Source organism: Eublepharis macularius, chromosome 12 (genome assembly GCF_028583425.1).
Source record: "Eublepharis macularius isolate TG4126 chromosome 12, MPM_Emac_v1.0, whole genome shotgun sequence".
Lineage (NCBI taxonomy): Eukaryota > Metazoa > Chordata > Lepidosauria > Squamata > Eublepharidae > Eublepharis > Eublepharis macularius.
In genome coordinates, this window is record NC_072801.1 from 51,889,360 (window position 1) to 51,907,206 (window position 17,847).

Here is a 17,847-nt window from a genome sequence, read left to right on the forward strand (position 1 = left end):
GGCTTAATCCCGACATTCTTCTTCCCCCATTGCTAGTCACAGAACTGCCATGACTTTGAGTGTATCCAAACATCACTTACTTACTATACTAATTAAAGACTATTTGATATTTTGTTACATTGTATCTTTAATTAGTATGGTAAGTAAGTGACAGTTTACGCTTGTTTTGGATACACTTTTCCCATGACTCTCTCTCTGTATTGGATGAATTTGAGTGTGGCTTAAATTCTCACCCATCCACACTCCTCTTTTATGTAGAAAGCTAATATTAGTGTGTAAGAATCCTTTTTTTGAGGAACAGGGAACATCTATTATATGGCCATAAAGGTGCTATAAATGAAAATCTGGTCTTAGTATGAAAATTGAAACCATCTACAGTAAGAAGCCTGGGAGAACTGAACTGCCTCAAAGACTACTTCATTTGGCTCAGACAGGAAAGCTTTGTTTAATAATATTATGTTCCATCTTTAGGACCCTTCCACAAATTATCTCATCTGATACATAAAATCTTAAGAGTCATGCAGGAAAAAGTTTTATTTTATTTCCAAAATGCCGTAACAGAACATGGGTTGCAAGAAGGACTGTCCCCTTCTTTTCTAGTCCATCTTGGATCTTCTGATCATCCTGAAGATTCAGATCATTTCTTCCATGATTGAGCCTTTGGTAGGCTCATAAGCTGGTTCATACCTAAAATAAGAAGTGATTAACGGGATGACCCCATATCACACAGTCCACTTACATCTAGAAGTCAAATAACCCATTCTCACTGTATGATTAATTTATGAACTGACACAAAACTTACATAACACCCCCAAACACACAGTACAAATGTAAGTAAGAATTCCAATTTATCATCTCTCCTGATGGTAACACCAGCAGAATACCACCAGCAGTGCTGTGACACCAATTTTGGGCTAGTAGCAACCCAACATATAACATGTTCTGAAATGCAAATGGAGGCTTCCTGGTTGATGGCAGGAAGCTCTTAAAGATTCCAGGCAAGAAAATGTTCATTGACAAAGGTGTTTCTCACAGGACTGGAATAAACCCTCCATCTTAAAAGACAGAGACACTGAGAGATCTCTGTCTTTTGGTGCTACACCTCTGAAGATGCCAGCCACAGCTGCTGGTGAAACGTCAGGAACTACAATGCCAAGACCACGGCAATACAGCCCAGAAAACCCGCAACAACCAACCCTCCATCTTCTTGTCTTCTTGGAATCTCTGGCACTGACATCTTTTCACATCCATCTTTTACGCCTGTGTATGGTTTACTCCCATTTCTTCTGACATTTGTTTGGCTTTTCTTAGAATCTAGCAGCTACTATATTCTGCTCAGTACTGGCTTCTAGCTCTAGGGGTCTTAGAACACAGTGGGTCTACTAGATGTGGACTTTGCAAAATTCAGGTTCTCTCACAGGAAAAAAAAGAAGGATACCAAAAGCAATGTGAGAATGGTGACAGTATTGAGTCCCCTGGAAATGTTCTGCTTCGGCTACTTTCAATGTCAACAATTACAGTGACTGTCCTCCCTTTACAGGGGTTTGTTCATTGATATTCTCCTCCAGCTTATTCACATTATCATCAGCGAACAGAAACAAAAAATAAGTTGTGTAGGATATGCCAGAAGATCAAGAGGAGAAGAAAGGACTTTGGAGGAAACTCAAGAGAACAGTTAAACCTAAATTGTCCCCTTAGTAGTCATTAACTGATAAACATAACACCTCTAAGCTCACTATAAATTCGTGATAGAGAGTGCCCTCAAGTTATAACTGATTTATGGTGACCCCTGGTGGGGTTTTCTTGGCATGAGATAGACAGAGGTGGATTGCCATCCCCTGCCTCTGCAACCCTGGTCTTCGTTGGAGGTCTCCCACCCAATTACTAACCAAGTCTGACACTGCTTATCTTCTGAGACCGGATGAGATCAGGCTCACCTGGGCTATCTAGGTCAGGGTTCACTATAAATTAAAGTGGCAGAAATCCATTACAAATCATTGTAGGATTAGAATACCTTAAACAGATATGGAGTACAACTCAAGTAAGTTCAAGTCTACTGAAAACAAAGCACCAATATTTTGAAATCAGTTGATTGTCAAAACATTTATTTATTAGTGTCTTTTTATTGATTTGGTTACTATTTAATAACATTTTATGTAACATGAGACATCAATGATTTGCAACCCATTAACTTCTTTAAGATCTCTCTGATTTCCCTGGTTCGCAAGCTGTAGATAATGGGGTTCAACATGGGTGTTGTAATGCTATACTGGATAGAGAAAATATCATCCAGCTACAGCTACCTCCTCTCCATTCCCTCAGTAATCTCTGCTCGATGACTCGCTGAAGGCAAACATGTCCAGGATTCCTGGCCAGTTTGGCCTGGAGGAAAATTCCTTCCTGACCCCAATGTGTTGAGCGGCATTGCCCTGATCACATAAGGCCACAAGTGTCAAGTGCTGGCTCATTCCTTTTGCTCTCTGTCCAGGGTCAGTTTCCCGGTGCTCCCTGGACTCCAGCTTACCACCACACAGCCCAGCAGGGGAGCCCGTCCAGCGTCAGCCCAAGAGATCCCAGCAAGCTCTCATTTGAGGCTCCCTCAAGATGGCTGCAGGAGTCACCTCCACCTTGAGATGCCCAGTGCCAAGGCATGATGACAGCAGCAGCAGCAGCAGGAAGCTGCCACCTCTCAAACCCACTGCAAGCTCCGTCCTGGTCTCAGTGCGGAGGGCCCACCCTCGAAGCCAGGAGTGCAGAGCCCAGCCTCACAGAGGATGTGATTTACCACCTGCTGGTCAATCCCAGGCACAGAGGGGCAGGATAGGAGTCTGAGCAGAGGAGCAGGAACAGGCTCCTGTGAGCTGAGGGGGCCACAGTGGGGCATAGAAGGCTGGCCACACCTGGCTCTGGTAGTGGGTCTCACTTTGGGGGTTGGCTCTTGGTAGATTGGGTGGGGATGGCATTAGAGGGTGAGTATATAAGTAGTGTTCTAGACCCAGACCTGGGGGGGAAGTGCTCAGGTCTATCTCTGAAGCTAAGGGATAGCCTTGCTGGTGGAACACGACAACGTTGAATCTTGGTACGCAGAGACTGTCTGACTCTTTCTGAGGCCTAAGAAGGGAGAGCCCTTGGGAGACATGAGGCCACTGTAGTTGGGCCAAGCAGGTGGCAAATTTCAGGTTCTCTTGCACAAAAAAATGATACGAGAAGCAATGTGAGAATGGTGACAATTTTGGGGCCCCTGGAAATGCTCTGTTTCTCCTCCTTTCAAAGCCAACAATTACAGTTACTTTCCTTCCTTTACTTTGGCTTGTTCATTCATATTATGAGGGGAAAAGTTGTTTTAGGATATACCAGAAGCAATCTAGAGTAGAAGAAAAGGCTTTGGAGGAAATCTGAGAGAACAGTTAGACCTAAATGGTACCCTTAGTAGTCAGTAACTGGTAAACATATGCATAGACCGCTAAGCTTGCTATAAAGTGACAGAAATTAATTAAAAATCATTCTACGATTTGAATAGCTTAAAAAGATATGGAGTACAATTCAAGTAAATTTAAGTATATCAAAACAAAGCAACACTATTTTGAAACCAGCTGATTGTCAAAAAATTTATTTATTACTGTCTTGAACGTCAATGTTTTATCAGCTTGGTTACTATCAAATAACATTTTACATAGCATGCGACATCAATGGTTTGTACATCGTTAACTTCTTTAAGGCCTCTCTGATTTCCCTCGTTCTCAAGCTGTAGATAATGTGATTCAACATGGGTGTTGTAATGCTATACTGGATAGAGAAAAGATCATCCGGAATTGCTGAGGAGGCAGAGTTTGGCCGCAGATACCTAAAAGAGCCTGTACCATAATATAGCACCACAACAATAAGGTGGGCACTGCAAGTGGAAAAAGTTTTCTTTTTCGCTTCTGTTGACTGCATCTTTAGGACAGTGGAGACAATGTGGACACAGGAGAACAGAATAACTAGGATTGAAAAAACAACTGTAGTAGATGCAGAAATGAAGAAAGTAACCACATTTGGGAAAGTTTCTGTGCAGGACAAAGCAAGTAAACATGGGTGTTCACAGCTGAAGTGCCTGATAACATTTTGACCACAGAATGTTAGTTTTAATATAGGTAATGAATTCACCATAGCACACATGTATCCAATGACTCATGCAGCTCCCACCAGCCATCTGCAAAACACTCTGTTCATTATTTGCATATAATGCAGGGGCTTGCATATGGCAGTGTATTGGTCAAAAGCCATTGCTGCAAGAAGCTAAATTTCAGTGCACTCTGTCTGGAGGATTAAGAACAGCCGCTGTATGAAATTGTCTGGCTTAAGTAGCAACTTTGGCACAGTGACTGAAGAGAAGCAGATATCGAGGAAAGACAGGTGACAGAGGGCCAAGCTACACATGACGAATGACACTTGAACGGCAAGTGGATTGAGTGGAGGGCAAGTGAACAGGGAGAAATACACTTGCTGTTTAAGTGTCATTCGTCATGTGTAGCTTGGCCCTCAGGAAGAAGTACATGGGGCTCCGGAGGTGATCGTTGCTTATTATTATTGTCATAATCACTGTGTTTCCCAGTAAGGTTGTTGCATACATAAATAAAAATGTCAAAAAGAGGGAAATGGACTGATGGGTTGTATGAAAATCCCAAGAGGACAAAATAAGTCACTGTGGACTGATTTTCCATTTCCAAGCTGATGGGTGAGTTATTAAGTAAAGCAGATGAGATTCTTGGATTGGAAATGGACAAAGGCATCATGAAAGATACTAAATCAGAAGAAAATTTCAAAGGGACAGACTTATCTGAAAGAAAATTAGAGTGGAATGATGAAAAGCTCAGTCTACAAAATGGAGGAATATACCAGTCTTTCTTTGTGAAAATAAAAGGGACAAAGAAGAACGGGGAAGAGCAACAAAGCAGAGCTGTGGGGAAGAAACCTAGCATACTGAATGAAAAAAAAAAGTATGCAACGTATATTTAAAAAGAAAATAAAGCAGAGAGACCACTGCTTGTTTACTGACCCCTTACAGAATTGGCTAGAAGATAAGAAAAGTCACCTTTGGATTTATAGATGGTATTTAACACCAAAAAAAATTAGCAAATGCAAATAGTGCAATGTCAAATAAATGCTGGAAATGTAAAAAACATGAGGGCTCCTTTTACCATATGTGATGGACCTGTGAAAAGGCCAAAATGTTTTGGTCTAAGATTTAGGGAGAAATGCTGATAATTATGAAATGTTAAAGAGCCCGGAAATACTGTTGCTAGGATTGAATATGCAAGAAGTTAACATGAGGGATAGAACCCTGTTATATTATATGACTGTTGCAGCAAGAATTTTGTATGCACAATACTGGAAACAAGAAGACATACCAGAAGTTGAAGAATGGATCCAAAAGCTGTTGCATATGGCAGAAATGGACAAATTGACAAGGAAATTGAGAGAGCAGAATCCGAATGAATTTTTAACTGACTGAAAGAAGCTTAAGGACTATGTGGAAAATAAACGGGATGTGAGAGGACAACTGTGGACTTTAGATAGTTATTAAGTAATATGAGCCATGAGAATGAACATGAACTTTACCTTAGATAATAGGGACTACATAGTAATTAGAGATAACGATAAGAAATTAAGGGGTTTTAGTGCTGTTGGAAGTCAAAAAGGGAAAAGGGGGAGGGGGAAGGGATGGGGGCATATACTGTAATTATAAGGGTAAATGAGTATGTATTGTGTATTATGTAATATGTTAACTGATTCAATAAAATTTCTATTAAAAAAAAGAAAAGTCACCTTCAGCTGAGCACTGGAAAGGAGGACTTATTCTATCACGTTAGAAGAATTAAGAAGAAAACCAGAATGAAATTCAGATTATGATCCAATAGTACAAGCTTAATACAACGTCCTATGTGTATTTTTCTTTCTAACTTGTTATACTGTTTATGCGCTCTGAAGGTATTAGAAAGTGGGGGATTGATGGGTCTTTAGAGCCTTCTGTCTTCACTATTATTTTTTGAAAGAGAGAAAGAAGAAGAAACATAATGAAATTCAGATTATGACCTAGGGCTTGTTGCCTCTCTATGCATAATGATGTTTACCATAGACTTATTGGAAGTTTAGATGTTTTATAACATGTTAGATATTGTATATTCACTGTGAAAGACTAGAGATAATGTGACAACTGGGTCTTTGGAGTCTTCTTCGATTATTCCTATTTCTTAGTTACTCTCCCTAGAGCATAAATTAGTGTTTAAGCCAAAGTCTTTTACATTACTTATTTGGTTTTTCCAGCCTCATTACAATGAAAATCCAAATATATAATTTTAGATGGCTTGGATCAAACAGATGAAAGATTGAAGGAAGACTGGTACAAAAATGTCTTTTTATATTGATATATAGAAATGGTCATTTATCTTTCCTCTCATATCTCTGTCCTTTTTTATATTCAGTTACTGGAATGATTAAGGGATTAACACCCTTGGCTAAAAATTCAAGGGACTGGAAATGTGACTTAAGATGTATAATATATTTGAACTGCAAAACACCAGCTTCAGTAAAAGTAATGTATTCAACAAGACATATATCTTGTGGGAATTATGGAGTTTGGTTCTGAAAATCCCAGGCCATTAACAGTGTTCAATCCAGGCCTATGAGAAAAAGGGTTTTAAAACTCTTAAAGCAGAGGCTTTTCACCTCTGCCCTCCTTTTCCTTAGCTTTCGTTTCCATCCGACTCCCCCAAAAGCAAGCCAGAGAAAGAATTTAGCACACTGGGACCTTATGACACCCCAAGGTCCTTTCGCTTTTACCTGCAGAGCACATCAGGTTCTTTCCAGCCTGAAGCCTTTCACTTTCTGCTGAGCACACTAGAACGAGTGCCAAAGGCGTCTGCCCTGCAAAGAAAAAGCGACAAGCAAGAAGGTAGGATTCATGAAATCCTTGGCACAAGAACACTATGCCAATGAGGGGACACACCCTGGAAAACATCTTTAAAATGGGGTACCTGCCATTAAAACCCCACTGATGCCCTGGCCGAGAGAGGTTTTCAGCCTGGAAGCCGCCTAGCCTGGCTGAGCTCCATCCAAAGGGACCCTTGCAATGTCATGACTTAGGTTAAGTATTATTGCGTTAAGTGTGCCTTATATCCATAGAGTTAAAGTGTTAACTTGTATTCTGACTTATAACATAGTGTTAAGTTTTCATCTGTTTATAGAATTGCTTTGTGGACTTAGACTCTGTAGAAATAAAACTATTTCCTTTATTAAACATATTAAGTGTGTAGCCTCAAGTTCTTAAGGGAAGGAGAGTGAGCCTGCACCCGTAGTATCTACTGGTCAACGGCACAGCCATAGGCCATGGGAAGGGGGGCAGGCTGGGTGAAGGTGGGGGGCTGGCATTGCGACCTGCTCCACTCTTGATCCCAGTGGGATAAGGGGAACAGATGTTTCCACCAGCTGTGCTCCTGATCTCAGCTGGTTTAAGGTGGGGGGGCATTGCTACTTGCTCCGCTCCTGATCACAGCTGGGTCAAAGTAGGGTGCAGGCATTGCCACATGCTCTGCTCCTGATCCCTTCCAGAGAAACAACACATTCCCATATACTCTAAACACAGTAATGCTAATTTCTGTTCAATTTTATACAATTAAAGTGTAAGTGTGCAAAATAAACAGTGCATAAATTATTATGTAAACAATAACAATTTCAACATCAGCCACCAGTACACATCAATTTTAACTCCTGTCGGAGGTAGTATTGCAGACTACCTATATTGTATACAGTCACAATTAGTCATACATATACAGTCAAGCTCTTTGACAAACAGTATTGATATACATAGTCAATAAATAATAAATATGAGAATAAATAGGACAAAATGTATTCTACAAAGTTATAAAAATAGGTATCGAATAATGAGGCTGCAAATTAATGTTGGGGGTGGGGGCGGGGTAGTCACACTATATGATATAAGCAATTCTCCAAGGATGTGGTGCTGCACTTGTAGCACTATTTATCTTCACAAGTTAAAGTAACGTTGCAATGTCCCTCCAGGTTCTTCAATACAAGAGTGTCACTCTACTCTAGGCTGTGAGCCTCCAGTTGCCAACCATTCAATCTAAAGACTGTTGTGGGGCGGGTGCTTGGTTCTTCCCACCAGCCACCAGTTGCTGTGGATGAGAAATTTGGCCCTCTGCAGGTGTGAAATTCATCCTGATAGGATGCTAGTTACTAGCCTGTTTCATGATAACTTTCTCAGGGGATCATATCCTAAATTACAAAAAACACACCACTAATATCTAGCCTTATTTCCTATAAAGTTATGTGGAATCATAAAGATTATTATTTACTGGTCTCAGTTCTTTCTTGTTCTCTACTGTAATCCTTCTCAGTCAATGGGGCTTTTTCTGCCCCAGCCCCGGCCTGGTGGCATGCTCTCCCACTGGAGATCCGGGCCCTGTGGGCCCTGTTACAGTTCTGCAGGGCCTGTAAAACGGAGATGTTCCACTTTGGCTGAATGCCAGCAGGTGTCCCTCTTCTTCCATCTAAGACCACCACTTTTTCTGGGGCCACCCTTGGCCATCTACTATGCCCATATACAAACAGACTCTCAAATATTTATTTAATTCAAACTAAATTCAATGATCTCGATAGAAACAGCCAAGTAACTCCCCCAAATTTAGATGGCTGCACCAGCGTGGGTCCCTCTTATCAGGAAGAGGCAGGTAGGTTGTTTTTTTTCACACCCATACCTGGCTAGAAGCCCAGAGGCAGTCAGCTGAGGAGTTCTTCAAAGAAGCTCCTATTCAGGCACCATCTTCGAGCCTCCTCTGCAAGGCGCAATCTTATCTCCCATGTTATTCAACCTCTATGTAAAGTCTTTAGGAGAACTCATTGGCAGCTATGGAGTAGGATGTCACCATTATACTGATGACACCCAACTCTGTATCTTGCTATCCAGGTCTCCACAGGATACAGAATTTATCTTAGATTGCTGCCTGACAGCCAGAGTGATATAGCTGAAAAATAAAAAAATGAAATCGAACCCAGATAAGATGGAAGTGATGCTTGTTGGGAAGGCAGAGATTTTGAAGGACATTGTATTTCCCACTTTCGAATGAGTTTGCCTGACCCTTGCAGACTCGGTTAAGTCCCTAGGGATTATACTGGATCCAGCACTACCACTAGAAAAACAAGTTAAGGCAGCCATAAAAAATACTTTCTACAACCTCACTTTAGCCTAGAAGATGGCTTCTTACCTCAATATGGCTGACCTAGCCACCTGGATCCATGCTACGGTAACATCAAAACTTGACTATTGTATAGTTCTACCATCTAAGTTAACTAGGAGGCTCCAATTAATGTGAAATGCTGTGGCTCAACTGTTATCAGGAGTGAGCAGGAGCATGAACATCACCTTCATTCTGCAGTCACTCCATTGGCTACCTATTAGTTACCGTGCTCAGTAAAAGGCACTGGTTATCACATACAATGCCCTTCAAGGCCTATGGGACCACCTACCTCCCTATGTTCCTCCATGGCAGCTTCACTCATCTGAACAGTCTCTGGCAGGTGCCACCCTGCACATGGATGAAATCAACAGCAGCCTGTACACAGGCTTTCTTGGTGGTGGGTCCTATCCTGTGGAACAGCCTGCTTGAGAAGGTCAGGAGAGCCTCCAGTCTCCTGGCTTTCCACAAACGATGCAAAACCAAATTATTCAAAAAGGCTTTTTACTTAGATAGGAGGGCTGCATTGTAGGGAGGTAGTCTCAAATGCTTCACTAATGAGTTAGGAACCACAGACCTCCCCATTATGTTCCCTTACATATTAGGCCACTTCGTGCTTACTCATAATTACTTCAAATTTGGTGACAACCTATATCTAGGCACACCCATAGGCACACACATGGCACCACAGTATGATAACATATCCATGGCAGACTTGCATATGGATCAGCCACTGCTGATTCAGCCACTGAACATAGCCTAACTCAAACAGGGCACAGTATCTTATTCCAGGACACCAAAATACTGGACAACACTTCCAACTACTTTGTCAGACTGCACAGGGAAGCCATTGAAATTCACAAGCATAAGCAAAACTTCAACAGGAAAGAAGAAACCTTATGAATGAACAGAGCATGGTTTCCAGTTCTGAAAAACACCAGGCTAACAAAACACTCTACACCCGAAAATAGCCCTCCAGAGAAGATTAGCACATCAAGCACCAATCCATATGCAAAAGAACCTCCTCAGGATACAGTGAAGCCTCCCGCCATTAGCATTCCACACCCTGGGAAACCCTTACAGGATGACTCAGCTCAACCCCACCCCTCCTGAGTAGATACAAATGACCTGCCAAGATCTTGTCCACACTGTGACACTGAGAGATCTCTGTCTTTTGGTGCTACACCTCTGAAGATGCCAGCCACAGCTGCTGGCGAAACGTCAGGAACTACAATGCCAAGACCACGGCAATACAGTCCGGAAAACCCACAACAACCATCGGTCTCCGGCCGTGAAAGCCTTCGACAATACATGGAATGGGCAAGGCTTCATTGTAGATGGAAGTGCTCCATTTTGAAGAAGGGAAAGGGCAAGATTTCAAGGTAGAAACCATAGAGAAAAGACGCCCAACATTTTGGACGATATAAAGTGTTAATTTAAAAACACTGGGATTTTAACGGATTAAATAGTGAAAATAAAGTGTTTGAACCACGGAGCTAAGGAAGAGAGCGGACTCGTGGGAGCGGAGCAAATCAAGCCCCACGATGTCGAAAAAAGATTGGCAATCAGCATTTGATAATCTGGACAAAAAAAAGGCAGAAGGTAATAAAGAGTTAAAAGAGACGATGCAGGAGATGTTGAAAGACCTTAAGGATACAATTAAATCTGAGGTGGCCGAATTGGCGAAGAATATGGAAGATGTTAAGAAAGAATTACAAACGACGCAGCAAATTGTCAAAGAAGTGGAGGAAAAGACAGAAAAATTAGCTACCTCCCTCAAGGTGGAGACTTCAGCGTTAAGTGACAGAATGGCGGTGATGGAGTGTAAACATATGGACAGGCAACTCCATTTTAGAGGCGTTCCGGAAGAGGAGGGGAAGACTGCCCAGGAACAGATATTGGAGATATTACCAAGATTTTTGAATAAAACACTGGAAGAGATCGCAAGTAATGTGGATGTGGTATACAGAATTAATTCAAGATATGCAGCCCAAAAAAATTTGCCTAGAGATATGATTGTACAGTTGGTGACAAAAAGAATGAAGGAAGAAATTGTTAGCAGACAATTCCAAGATCCACTGGTGATGGAGGGGGAGAAGGTGAGAATAATGAAAGAATTGCCTAAGAGGATTCTGATGGAAAGAAAAAAATACAGAGAACTCACTTTGATTTTGAAGGAGTTAAATATAAGGTACAGATGGGAGATCCCAGAGGGACAGAGCTTTGAATTTAAATCGTTTAGAAAAACTATTAGATCACGTCATGAGATGGAGATGTTCTTCTTGGACAATGAAAAAGACTTACCTAAGAGACCTAGATTATAATTATGGAGTGTAAAGTAATTTTGTGAAATGTAAATGGACTAAATTCACCCTCCAAATGCAAGGCTATTTTTCATTGGCTATTTAAGCAACAGTGTAATATAATTTGTTTGCAAGAGAGCCATGTGAAAAAACAAGATTTAAAATATTTGAAGAATAACAAATTGGGGAGAGAATTTGTGACTGCAACAAAGCAAAAGAAAAGAGGAGTTGTTTTATATATTAAAAACGAATTGCAACCCAAGATGATATTTAGTGACTCAGAAGGCAGATATATGGCGGCGGAATTTATTTGGAACTCACAAAAGACATTAATAGTGGGGATTTATGCACCAAATGGGGCGAAGGACAATTTTTTCAAAGAACTATTGAAGCAATTAGACCAAGTGACATATGCACAGATAATTTTGGTGGGTGACTTTAATGGAGTGGTTAACTTACAAGAAGATAAAAAAAATGAAGGGAGCACAAAAGAAAAGGGGACTACTGTCACAATTGTTTTTGGAAATACGGAATCAGGAGAACTTAGAAGATGTTTGGAGAAGAAGTAATCCTAAGACTAGACAATATACCTTTTACTCTGCAAGACACTCATCTTTATCGAGAATAGATATGATTTGGGCTTCCGAAGATTTAGCGATATGGACTAAAGACGTTGAAATAATGCCTAAAGTAAGCTCAGATCATAATCCAATCATGTGGAAATATGGAAAATGTGTGAAAAAATTCAGATGGAGACTTAATGAAGATCTACTACAACAACAGAGCAATTTGGACTTGTTACAGAAAGAAACCAGATTCTTTATACAATGTAATTTAGACAAATCTGTTTCAACGCATAAGGTATGGGATACCTATAAAGCGGTGATGACAGGAATTCTTATGGACTTAAATGCAAGAGACAAGAAAAGAAAGGAAGAAAAACGGAAAGAAATACAAGAAAAAATAAAAGCTAAAGAGACGCAATTAAAGAAAAGACTGGGGGAAAAGAAATTATATCAGGAGATACGGATGTTACAAGAGCAAATAAAAGTGATGGAGAATAAAGAATTGGAGTGGGAACTGAAAAAACTAAAGCAAAAGTCATTTGAAGGGGCCAACAAAACAGGAAAATATTTAGCATGGCAATTGAAAAAAAGGAGAGAAAAGAGAATGATAACTAAGATTGTGGAGGATGATAAAACGTTAATGCATCAACCAGCTATAAGCAGAGCATTTTACAAATTTTATGCTAAATTATATCAGAGTAAAATGGTGGATGTGAATGCTATTAACCGATATTTGGACAAAATTAATTTACCAGCGGTACCAGAAAAATTAAGAGAGAAATTAAATGCAGAGATTACAGAAAATGAGATCGCAGAAGCAATACAATCGACAAAGCTGGGGAAGGCACCAGGGCCTGATGGGATAACGGCCAAATTCTATAAGGTAATGATTAAAGAAGTGGTGCCCTTCCTGAAAAAAGTGATGAATGGAATCTTAAAGGGACAGGAAATACCAGAAACTTGGAATGAGGCTAATATAACACTGATTCCGAAAGAAGAGCAGGATTTGTCTAATGTGAAAAATTATCGACCTATATCTTTACTTAACAATGACTATACAATTTTTGCTAAAGTACTGGCGGAAAGGTTGAAGGAGTGGTTGTCAGAATTTATAGCAGAAGAACAAGCAGGATTTTTACCAAACAGACAGATTAAGGACAATTTAAGGACAGTGTTAAACGCAATAGAGTGTTATGATAGACATTGTGAAAAGGAAGTTGGTTTCTTTTTCGTGGATGCAGAGAAGGTATTTGACAATTTAAATTGGGACTTTATGTTTGCTACTATGGAGAGAGTCCAGATGGGAAAAGGTTTTATTCAAGCAGTGAGATCAATATACAAAGAACAATGTGCAGCAATTGTGGTAAACGATGAATTAACTAAGTGATTAGAAATACGAAAGGGTACAAGACAAGGATGCCCACTGTCTCCATTGTTGTTTGTTATGGTATTGGAAATCTTGTTAAGGCAAATACGAGAGGATGATGAGATAAAAGGCATGAAGATTAAAGGACTGACATACAAAGTAAGAGGATTTGCAGATGATGTAATTGTCATAGTTGAAAATCCGATTCAAAACATGAATAAGTTGTTGACTAAGATAAAAGAGTTTGGCGATCTGGCAGGATTTTTTTGTTAACAAAAAGAAGTAAAAGATTCTGTGTAAGAACATGACCAAACAAAAACAACAAGAATTAATGGATATTACTAGCTGTGAGGTAACACATAAAGTGAAATATTTAGGAATACAGTTAACTGCAAAGAATATTGATTTATTTAAGAATAATTATGAGAAGCTATGGCAACAAATAGATGGAGATATGATTAAATGGAATAAGATGAATTTGTCATGGCTAGGAAGAATAGCAGTGATCAAAATGAATGTGTTACCAAGAATTATGTTCTTATTGCAAACGATACCAATAATAAGGGACAATAAACAATTTGACAAATGGCAAAGAAAAATATCAGAATTTGTATGGGCAGGAAAGAAACCCAGAGTGAAAATGAAAGTGCTATGTGATGCCAAAGAAAGAGGAGGACTGCAACTACCAAATATAGGATTATATCATGAAGCAATATGCTTGGTCTGGATTAAAGAATGGATGTCATTAAAAAATCTCAAGCTTTTGACACTTGAATGTTATAAAAAGCTCTTTGGCTGGCATGCCTATTTGTGGTATGATAAAATTAAAGCCGACTCTATGTTTTTGCACCATTATGTGAGGAGGAGTCTTTTCACCGTCTGGTTGAAGTATAAAAAATATTTGGATGAAGGTATCCCGATGTGGGTGGTGCCATTGGAAGTGATTGATCCGAGAACAATTTATAATAGAGATGAATGTTTGACTTATAAAGAATTATTGAAAGTGTAACAAAATAAGATAAGGATTAAAACGAATGAGGAGTTACCTTTTCAATATGGATGGTTCCAGTATAGACAGATTAAAGATTTGTATGACTTGGATGCTCGGAAATGTGGATTCAAATTAAAAGACTCTGAATTGGAAAAATGTATACTGCAAGAAGAGAAAAAATTGATATCTAAAGTTTACAAGGTTTTGTTAAAATGGTATACAGAGGACGAAACTGTTAAAGTCCAGATGGTGAAATGGGCTATAAATTGTAACAGAGACATAACAATGGAGACATGGGAATATTTGTGGAAAAATACGTTGAAGACATCTACGTGTACAAACCTCAAAGAAAATATTTTTAAGATGATGTATAGATGGAACTTAACGCCAAAGGAGATAGCAAATGGGAATAACCAAATGTCAGATAAATGTTGGAAGTGTAAGAAGCATGAAGGGTCGTTTTACTATATGTGGTGGACTTGTGAAATAGCAAAGCAGTACTGGGGGAATATTATAGAAGTTATGTCAGAAATTTTACAAAAGCAAATAATTAAAAACCCAGAATTGCTGTTGCTAAATTTGAACTTGGAAGGAATTCCCATACAAGACAGGACATTAGTATTTTATATGACAACGGCGACAAGGATTTTATATGCTCAGCTTTGGAAGATGCAAGAAGTACCATCCATAGAAAATTGGATACAAAAATTGCTGTACATGGCAGAAATGGACAAATTAACAAGGAAGTTAAGAGAACAAAACTCAGAAGAATTTTTAATGACTGGGGGAAATTGAAACAATATTTAGAGAAGAAGTGGGACGTGAAGGGGGAATTATGGTTGTTAGATAACTATTAATTGGACAAAAAGAGAGGAGATACGGGTCTTTACAAGAAATATAGATAAGTTAGAAAAGTAATTTATAGTTTAGGAAAGCATTTTATTAAAGAAGCATTTAAAGAAGTAGCTAAGGATATAAGAATTAATTAAAGAAGTTATTTAGAGATTTAAGAGGTAGAGGTAGACAGTGGGTTGGAAAACTGTTGGAAGTCTAAGATAAAAAGCGGGGAGGGGAAAGGGTTAGGGGGAATAAGTAAATGAGGGGATTATTTGAAAACTTGTAAAATCATTGTTTTTTTATTTCTCACCCAATAAAAATCTTTTTTTTTAAAAAAAAGGAAACCACTGGCCTCCTCTGCTCTTACATGGCCAGCCTGGGTCAAGCCATCTCCCTGATACGTGGGCTGGACCAGGTGCTGGCTAAAGAACTGGAGCAGGAGGAAGCCCTTCTCCCCAGGATCAGGGACTTGTGAGGAGGATGCAAGCAGGTGTGGCCACCCACTTGCATCCTCTCTGCCAAGTGGGGGTGTACAGACTGGCCTGCATCTGCGACCCCTGTATAAAGGGCAGCATCATCATGAGCAATACTGAGCTCCAGCTATGGATACAAGACCTCTCAGGAAAGGTGTGCAGGTTCCAGGCAAAATGATCTGGCCAGAGGGAAGAGGGCATGGAAGAGGAATTGTTGGTGGCAGCAGAGGAGGAGGAGGAGGCTGATCAGCCCAGCACCTCAGGCCATGAGATCCCACCCAACAAGGCCCCCCACTACTGGTCCTCGATGGTGAGATAGGAGGACGGTCGCATCGGGGAGCCCATGTGTGCTTTTGTGGAGGACTTGGCGGAGGTGATGGTGTGAGAGTACCTTGCTGAGCCTCCCCAGCCCCCTGACTTCAATCCTCTGGAGTACTGGGCATGCAAAGCTGCCATGTGGATGGACTTGTCATCTGTGGCCATGAACTTCCTTTTCTGCTCCCCCCCCCCAGTGTCCAGAGCGAGTGGGTATTCTCCCACCTGGAAGACCTGCTCTGTGCCCACCGCTCATGCCTGGACCCATCCCTGGTGGATTAATTGGCCTTCATAAAGGTCAACCTCCCTCTGCTGGACTACCCATGACCAGACCTTGTGTATTGAAGATCCAGGCTCTCCCATATTGGAAGTTAACATTTCTCCCCAAACAACTGCTGTCTGGGGGTATTATGACTCTGACCCCACCCCAGTCTCTGGGCCACTGCCAGGCTCAGGGGCTCCTCATTATAGAATACAATGTTGTTTCCCTCCAAGATTAATCTCCCCTCATAGATCACCTTTGTCCTTTCCTGTCCAAGAATATCCTGTCTCCCCAAAGAACTTCTCTTTCCTCCAAAGATTAACCTCCTCTTAAAGATTGTCTCTTTTATCCTCTCCTTTAAAAGAATACTCCTGTGTCCCCAAAAACACCTCCTTGACTGGAGGAGGGTGCCAGGGGGGGCCTATAAAGGTAGGCAGGGACAAGGAGCCAAAGATAAGTAGTTGGAAGTGAGTGAGTTGAAGAAATGAGAGAGTGTGGCAAGGTCAGAGAGAAAGGGAGCAGCATTGGCCATCCCAATAGAGGGAGAGAGGGATTTAGGATTTTTCCAACCCCGTCATCCCTCCATATCTGAGGCTTTCCTTGAACCCTAGCCACTGCCCAGGCCAACCTGGAGGGTGTGCCACCCTCGAGCTCTGACAAACCCAGACAGGAGCCTGACACAAGTCTATTGGCATTCGTGGCTGGCTTTCATTATATCTAATTGAACTTTCTTGGGGCCAACCACTATAACTATAACTCAGAGATCCAAAATGCTATCTTTGGCAAACTTGGAGGGTGGCTGGAGGAGAGCCGGCTGAAGAGTTTCTGTGAGTTTGGTATCTCTAACTTTGAAGGGAGCTGTTCTAGGTCCTCAGGAATTGACAAACCACAAACCAAACAAACTGGTTCATGAACTGGGTCAAGTTTATGAAAGTTCATGGTTCATGAAATGTGATGAACCACAAACCCCACAGTTCAGAATTTTCCTGGTTTATGTCCATCTCTAATCTATATGTTATCTGTTGTTTTAAATATATACTCCTATATACTACCTGTGCTTCCTGTTGTCTAATGTCAGTCCTAGAAATGATTATGTTTTGTTTCAGCATTTCTTCAATACAGTATTGGATCGTTGCTAATGCTCTGCCTGTGTAAACTTGTATTTATTTAACCTATAGCGTTGTGTATGGAAATATCCTTGATACGGATTGTACTAATCTCACACTATGTAATCTGCCTTGAGTCTCAGTGAGAAAGGCAGACTATAAATGACATAAATAAATAAATAAAATATCCACTTAGTATAGGCCCCATTCCCTTTTACCAAGACATCTCTATGAGTCATTACCTCACAGTACACCCTCATGACTCATGTAAAAAAGCCCTCCTGAATAATTCATCTTTGCATAGTTTGTGGAAACTGAGGAGAGTGGGAGCTTTCCTGACGTCCTCAGACAGTGCATCCCACAAGGTGGGAACCACCCCAGGGAACATGTGT

General features: G+C 40.5%; 1 pseudogene; it reads right to left on the bottom strand.

The window, feature by feature from the left end:
• Positions 1 to 3,669: 3,669 nt before the first annotated feature.
• On the bottom strand, positions 3,670 to 16,105 carry LOC129339292 (olfactory receptor 5B21-like; annotated as a pseudogene).
• Positions 16,106 to 17,847: the final 1,742 nt, after the last annotated feature.